Raw genomic sequence first — 7,124 nt, forward strand, 5'->3', positions numbered from 1 at the left:
GCCCAAAACCTCTTCTCTAAACCAGCATTAGAAAGCATGCAGCTCGCTCTCTCTAGCAATATCTGGTTCATTCTCTATGCTACACCATTCTGCTGTGGTGTATACCTGATTGTATGATGCCTAGCAATCCCTGCATCCCTACAAAACTGATTGAACTCTGTTGAACAGAATTTCAGACCATTATCAATACGAAACCTCTTAATCTTCTTCTCAGTTTGATTCTCCACCAGTATTTTCCACTCCTTGAAGCTGTTGAAAACTTCACTTTTGTGCTTCATAAATGTTATCCAAGTCTTCCTCGAATAGTCATCAATCATCGACACAAAATACATGTGACCATTAAGCGACTCCACCTTGGAGGGACCCCAACAATCTAAATGGATGTAATCCAGTGTGCCTTTTGTTTTATGAACAACCTTAGGAAACTTCTTTCTGTGCAGCTTCCCAAACACACAATGCTCACAGAACTCAAGGCTCTTGGTCTTATGACCACAAAGAAGATCCTGCTTCGACAGAATCTGCATCCCACGCTCGCCCATATGTCCAAGCCTCATATGCCACAACTTGTCCATATCTTCCTTGCGAACCTCTGGAGATGCAACATTTGTTGAACTTGAAATCGTAGAACCTTCCAGCAAATACAAAGTACCATGAATGAAACCTCTGAGAATCACATCTGAACCCCTGTAGATACTCAGAACTCCATCTCCACCTGAATACTTGAAACCTCTGCTATCCAAAAGACTAACTGAGATCAAGTTCTTGGACATAGATGGAACATGTCTAACTCCAGTCAACTTGCAGACTCTATCATCATGTGTCTTGAGCTTAATAGAACCGATTCCTGCAATATCGGAAGCAAAGTCATTCGCCATCTTGATCTTGCCATCAGTCACTGCCTCATACTCTGAGAACCATTCTCTCCTTGGACACATATGATAAGATGCGCCTGTGTCCAAGACCCACCCATCTCTAGGATGTGTTTTTCCATGAGCAACCAGCGCAATATCTTCTTAGGACAATCAGATTTCCAATGTCCTTTCTCTTTGCAGTAATTGCAAATATCAGTTGGTTTAGGACCCTTTGAAAACGACCTTTTGTCTTTCGAGTTCTTGCCTTTTCCAAAGTTCTTTCCACCACCTACAAACAACCCAGAAGCTTGGTCGTCTGTACCAGAACCAGATGCCTTGTGTCGCAACTCCCTGCTATGAAGTGCTGACCTGACTTCCTCCAAACTCACTGTATCCTTACTCCCTATGAATGACTGAACAAAGTTCTCATAGGAGTTTGGTAGTGATACCAACAAAATCAGTGTTGCATCCTCATCTTCCACCTTAACATCAATATTCCTCAGATCCAACAAGATGCAATTTAGACTGTCAAGATGATCTTGGAGTTGTGTACCTTCTTGCATCCTCAGAGCGAAATTTCAGAAGTAGCTTCTTATTCAGAGACTTCGTCATGTATAGACTCACTAACTTCGACCACAAATCAGCTGCAGCATCAACACCGGAAACTTCGATGATGATCTCATCTGCCAGACACAACAAAATTGTTGAATACGCCTTCTCTTCAGTAACCTCCATCTCAGTAGTAACAGGTTCAACCTTCTTCCCTGACAACGGTGCCCAAAGACCTTATTGCTTCAGCAATGCCTTCATCTTGATTTGCCAGAGACTGAAACTGTTCCTTCCAGTAAACTTGTCGATCTTCATATTCATCCCAGACATCTTCTCACCAGATTTAACCCGAAGCTCTGATACCAGTTTGTTGTGACAGATGTGAGAAGATAGAGATTAACAGATGGATAAACAATAAAGAAAGACACAGAGATTTAATGTGGTTCACCCCTAACGGCTACGTCCACGGGCAAAGAGAGATTTTATTGATGGAAGAATTACAGAGATCTGTCTACAAGAAGATCAGATCTAGTTTCTCTACGGCTGCTAACTAGGTTTAGAGGAGGCACATAATATATATAGTTGTGTCCCGGAAAACCCTAGCACTAGTGGGCCTCAAAAGACTAAGGCCCAACATATTCAAGGCATTATTCAACAAGTACATTAACAATGAAATCCTTGTGCATCAAATAATATATACAGAAAAGGATACTCAAGAGATTTAATATGGACCAGTCTCACCTATTATCTAGTACATGGGCGTGAGATCACTTGTTTTGGACACTGATCCATTCAGTCCAAAGGGGGACGATAAAGAAGTCCATTTAGTCCTGAGATGGACGATGCAGAAGTCTTGTTTTAGATACTGATCTGATTGGTCCATAAGAAGGACTATGAAGAAGTCTTGGTTTATTTTATACTAACCAGCCCAAAGAGGGGTTATTTGGTTTTGTTGATTTGTTTTCAGACAGGTTATGTTTTACACATGGTGGTACACGCATATCACAACAACATCATCCAAGATTTCTTGTGTGTGTATTTGAGGTCGATGACTCAATATGTTCGATCAGATTGTGGCATGGTCGATGGTAAAGAAGAACCAACTATCATGTTCGAGGACGAAGCATATTCTACCCAAGATCTTCATCACCCACGAATTGCAGAAAATTGGAGAGGTCCAAGGGACCTTCAGTAATGTCCAAATCAGGGGAAGTAATGTGTGTTGTACTCTTTTTCCTTCACCACGGTTTTGTCCCAATTGGGTTTTCCTGGTAAGGTTTTAATGAGACAACATTAAAGCACATTACAAGCTCTAAATGGTTATGGCATCCAAGGGGAAGTGTTATGAACCAGATTGTGGATGGCTCATAACCAAGAGATTATGATTTTTAATCTTTCCATTTATCTATGACGGTGTAATCTCCTATATAAGGAACCTCTATGTTATGAATATAGATAGACTTTTCCATTACTTTTATAACAAACTTGCAATTTATTGTTTTTATTATCTAAAATATGTATAAGATGATGAAGATGAATAAATGTGAAATGAATAAATTTTTTATTAAACCTTAGTTATTATCCAAAATATTTTTTCTTACATATTTACTTATTTAGGTTATTATGAAAATATACTATTAATCAAATCAAGCAAAATGGAGATTAATTTTTTTGGTAAAAAGATAAAATACAGTAAATAGGAGATTCCAGCTTTGGTTGGAGGAAATGCAGAAATGTCAATTATTTGAGTGTTCTACCTATTGATATGAGATTCCAGATTCCAGATAAAAACAGGAGTGCTCTACCTATTGATATGCAGAAATGTATATCAAACAGCTTATAGTTATTGGTAATAAATTTCTTTGGGATGTCACATAAAAAAACCATACTCATACATCGTTATGCCATTCCTCCTACGTTATGTTTGCTTGCAGATCGACTACTTTTAAACAGTCTGGTCTCGTAAATGTATTTAATGTTAACTATATTAGCTTCTTATTTCATTTGGGATGGGAGCTAGTTCCACTCTTTTGTACTCAAGGCAAGAGTAAGATTGATGACTATATTTTCACGACCAAATATGAAGTTCGGGGAACTAACCTTTAAACATTGATATTAGGGAATTTATGGCATTTTCTATTTTACCTATGTAATTCAATTTGAATAATCCAAAAGAAATAGAAAACAAATTTGGACTTCTAAAAAGACTAAAGTAAATTAAAAATCAAACTTTTAAGAACGAAGTTCATATAATTAAGCAACCAAACTTTATATTGTCAATTATATGATTATATCGTATACTTGATATACAGATATTTATATAAACCTTTATTTTAAATAATCAGTGTTCGTTTTATTTGGTTTGCTAGGTTTCTAACCGAGGCATATGTTTTATTGTTGAAACACTTTTTTTTTGCACTTCTTTTGATTACAACTGGACGATTTTGGACGTCGCAATGGTCTCCAAGGATTCCAACTGGGTCGGTACGTGGAGGGGCTGAGATCCTAGGCACAACACCCAGGACGTTTTGTTTCACTTTCTGGTCCTCGTCCTTGGTTGATGAACTTAACTCACCATAAAACACTGGCTACATCTTTGTTGTTGGGATGAGTTGTTGACATCATTCTTGGCAATGAGTTTGTCAGGTACATCTTAAGCTGCGATGGGGATTTCCAGTGTAGCCTTGTAGGATTAGGAGGTGGGGGTACTGCAGGACAGACACCCTGGTGGCGGTAATAATCTGTCTTTTGGCTGTGAAGTTGTATGGTGTTACTTTCACCTTGAATTTGTGAGTCTGGCCGATGGAGTTGACCAGGCATTGAGGAGTTGCCATTTCTTGACCAGAATCAAGTCTCTACTAACATGAGATAAACAACATATCATGCATAAGACTCGATAATTACATATGTATAGATTCAGTAAACGTAAACATACCTCCAGATACATGTCAAGTAAATCAGAGGCTTGTCTTCCCGTGAGGTATTCACCGGCGTCACCAAGCAGCACAAAAATGTTTCCTTCTTGTCATTATCGTAGACGGACGTGTGAAATTACTTTACCATACCAGCAGCATTGTCAGCACCCCATTTTGAGAACATCAATAACGCAGGACCCTTGTTTACTTTTGTTTGGCAGCCAATGCGGGCAATATATTACCAGCCTGATTCCTTCTCTAGATCGTCAATTTTTGCAAAGCAATTGAAAAAGGGTCCTGCATTTGTTAATATGAAGATGTAAACAAAGTGATTTGGTATGATACTGTGAATGTAGAGAGAGATGTACACACCTGAGCTGTTTCAATCCTAACAGAGGCAAGGATCTCGCCATTGTGAGTGTTTCGAGCTTGGTTATTTCAGATATTTCCTACAACGGAGACGCGAGAGTATTTTTAGGCAGCTTAGAAAAGTCATATTAATCAATCCTAAAAATAAATCAACAGAGATATCTGAAAAGGTTGCAGATGGAACTGAGGAGACGATATTAAAGAACTAAGATAAACCTGAACTGTCCATAGAGTTACCAGCAGAGCTGCTGATTCAGATTCATTGGTCTAAACATAACTGTATGTCTTAGCGGATGAAGCATATGCTATAGAAAAAACACTTGGTTAGCATGACAAAATGAGAAATTTTAGTCTGCGATAAAGCATGGATTTTTTTTTTTTCACTTTGGTTCGATCGATGATTCCTGCTGACATTAGATCGTTGTAACCGTGTTTCAGTTTGTTGCTCGCCAGCACCTGTGGACCGGAACAAAACAATTACGTACTGACTTAGTTTTCTAAATTTAAAAATTCAACTTGCAATCTGTGTAATATGATCTTCACACCATTTTTTCTACTTTAACACTGACAACGCTACCATTAACACCAGCATTCTTGGCAATTCATTCAAACGGGTAGCTCAATGCTTTCGTCAGCTCCAACCTTAAGATGATTGCAAAAATGGTGTTATGATCCGATAACCCCATTCATGTGTATTCTTTTATGCTGTGATAAATTTATAATAACCATTACTTAATCGTTTGCTAAAGTCTTGTCAATGGCATCCACTTGTGATGCTAAACTTAACATATTGCATCCACCTCCAACAAAATACCTTCTTCCAGCCGCCTAATATATTAAAGGTTCAACGAATTAGTCTCGCCAAACGAAACATATCAAGATAATTTGCTTAGATATTATGTTATTACCTTCGTATCGTTGAGAGCATAGAAACCCTGTGCAGTTTCTCATTTCTGAGTGCTTAAATCCCATGTTATGATCGTCAAAGAAGCTTTCTATGCACTGAGAAAATCGAAGAGTAGTAACATACTTATTGCACACATGGTATCTCATATCCTCTTTTGATTTGCAACCTGCTTTGTATCTGGGCTCTTCATCTCGATCTCGCCGGCGCCTACTACATCGCTCTCAACGCTGATTTCTCTGTCACTTGCTAAGTCGTTCTCCATATCAGAGTCGACGTTTTGTTAGGAATGGATTTGGGGGTGAGTTATGAAGCGAGTAAGTTTAGTAGGAGTTCACTCAGAGAACTAGACGGGATTTTACTGTGTGAAAATAGGGAGGAGAAGAGATTAGTTCGTTCCGTATTGATGGTGAGACTTAAGAATGAAACAATAAAGAAGAGATTAAATAACTGATTGATGAAGAGGAACAAGTGGTAATGGAGATACAGAGCAACCTAGACCGTGAAGGTGAAGTGGAAGAGTCGGGAAGATGAACTCTCTAGTCTCTACACGTCAGTCGAAATTAGGGTGGCGAGATTGGGTTCTATCTGGGCCGTTTAAAATGGAAAGACAGCCCAAATGAAGAACCAGTTTTGATCTTCTGTCGACAGGAGCAGCACTGACGTGGCCAAATAACAGTTTCTGATTGGCTGATTTTTTAGTCCTACGTGGACACTCTCTCTATTGAAGATTTAGAACTTTTAGTATTGTTAGATTTAACTAGTTAATTACCTTTCTTTCTTTCACAACTTAACCAATCGTAGATTGATAGAGGCTTACTTAAGTAATCTCCTAAGACATAATTTTTCTCCTACAATGTTGTGTGTAGTTTTAGGACGTCTAGCTTAAGGATCCAACTGTCGATGTCTTTACAACACCCTGTACAGAGACCCTATCAAACTATATTGAATCAAAATGATTTTGGTTTTTTCTTCGTATGACACTTGATGGCTTTATATATTCACTCAAATGATGCCTTTGATCAACGCATATGTTGACTCAAGTGGTGCCTTTAAACAACACAAAATGTTTTGTCTGAAGCGATGCTTCATGTAATTAATTAAAGTCCAACAATATCTCATATTTTCTATTCAAAGTCAATAATATCCCACATTTGAATACAAAATAAGTTCGAATAATTCTTAGAAAGTAGAATCAATATGCATCGAAATAGTGTCTTTTGGACTTGAACCTTTCCTAGTATCAACTTATCGAATTTACTTTGTGGGTGATGAACTATAGTTTTGAATTAACCACATGTTATATTAAGCCTGGACAATAAGTAAAACACATATTTTAAAATTCATTTCTTGTCAATACAGTTGTGGTTATTTTAGTCTTGAACATATCCTAACTTCGTGAGAGCTTTAGAGAATTTAGCCATATCAGTTCTCATAGGTTTGACCGACACCACTCTCATATAGGTAATGTAAATTAAAGATAGTCTATTCTATCTCTCTTCTATAAAAGATACTAACATTATTAAGAATAGATTA

The 7,124-nt window shown here is 37.8% G+C and overlaps 1 long non-coding RNA gene across 4 annotated transcripts; it reads right to left on the reverse strand.

Annotated features, from left to right (window-relative positions):
• Positions 1-3,713: 3,713 nt before the first annotated feature.
• LOC106394582 lies at positions 3,714-6,723 on the reverse strand. 4 transcript variants are annotated; one of them, XR_001278918.3, is made up of 8 exons: positions 6,040-6,722; positions 5,593-5,949; positions 5,417-5,512; positions 5,230-5,326; positions 4,901-5,140; positions 4,688-4,764; positions 4,336-4,612; positions 3,714-4,255 (listed from the first exon to the last, which is right to left on the reverse strand). It is a non-coding gene; the product is annotated as an uncharacterized LOC106394582 (long non-coding RNA). The 4 variants fall into 4 exon arrangements; XR_001278916.3 differs by having other exon boundaries at positions 4,901-4,989; positions 5,069-5,140; positions 5,593-6,413; XR_001278917.3 differs by having other exon boundaries at positions 3,714-4,258; positions 5,593-6,723.
• Positions 6,724-7,124: the final 401 nt, after the last annotated feature.

The sequence above is a fragment of the Brassica napus genome, chromosome C9 (genome assembly GCF_020379485.1).
Source record: "Brassica napus cultivar Da-Ae chromosome C9, Da-Ae, whole genome shotgun sequence".
NCBI classification, from domain to species: Eukaryota; Viridiplantae; Streptophyta; class Magnoliopsida; order Brassicales; family Brassicaceae; genus Brassica; species Brassica napus.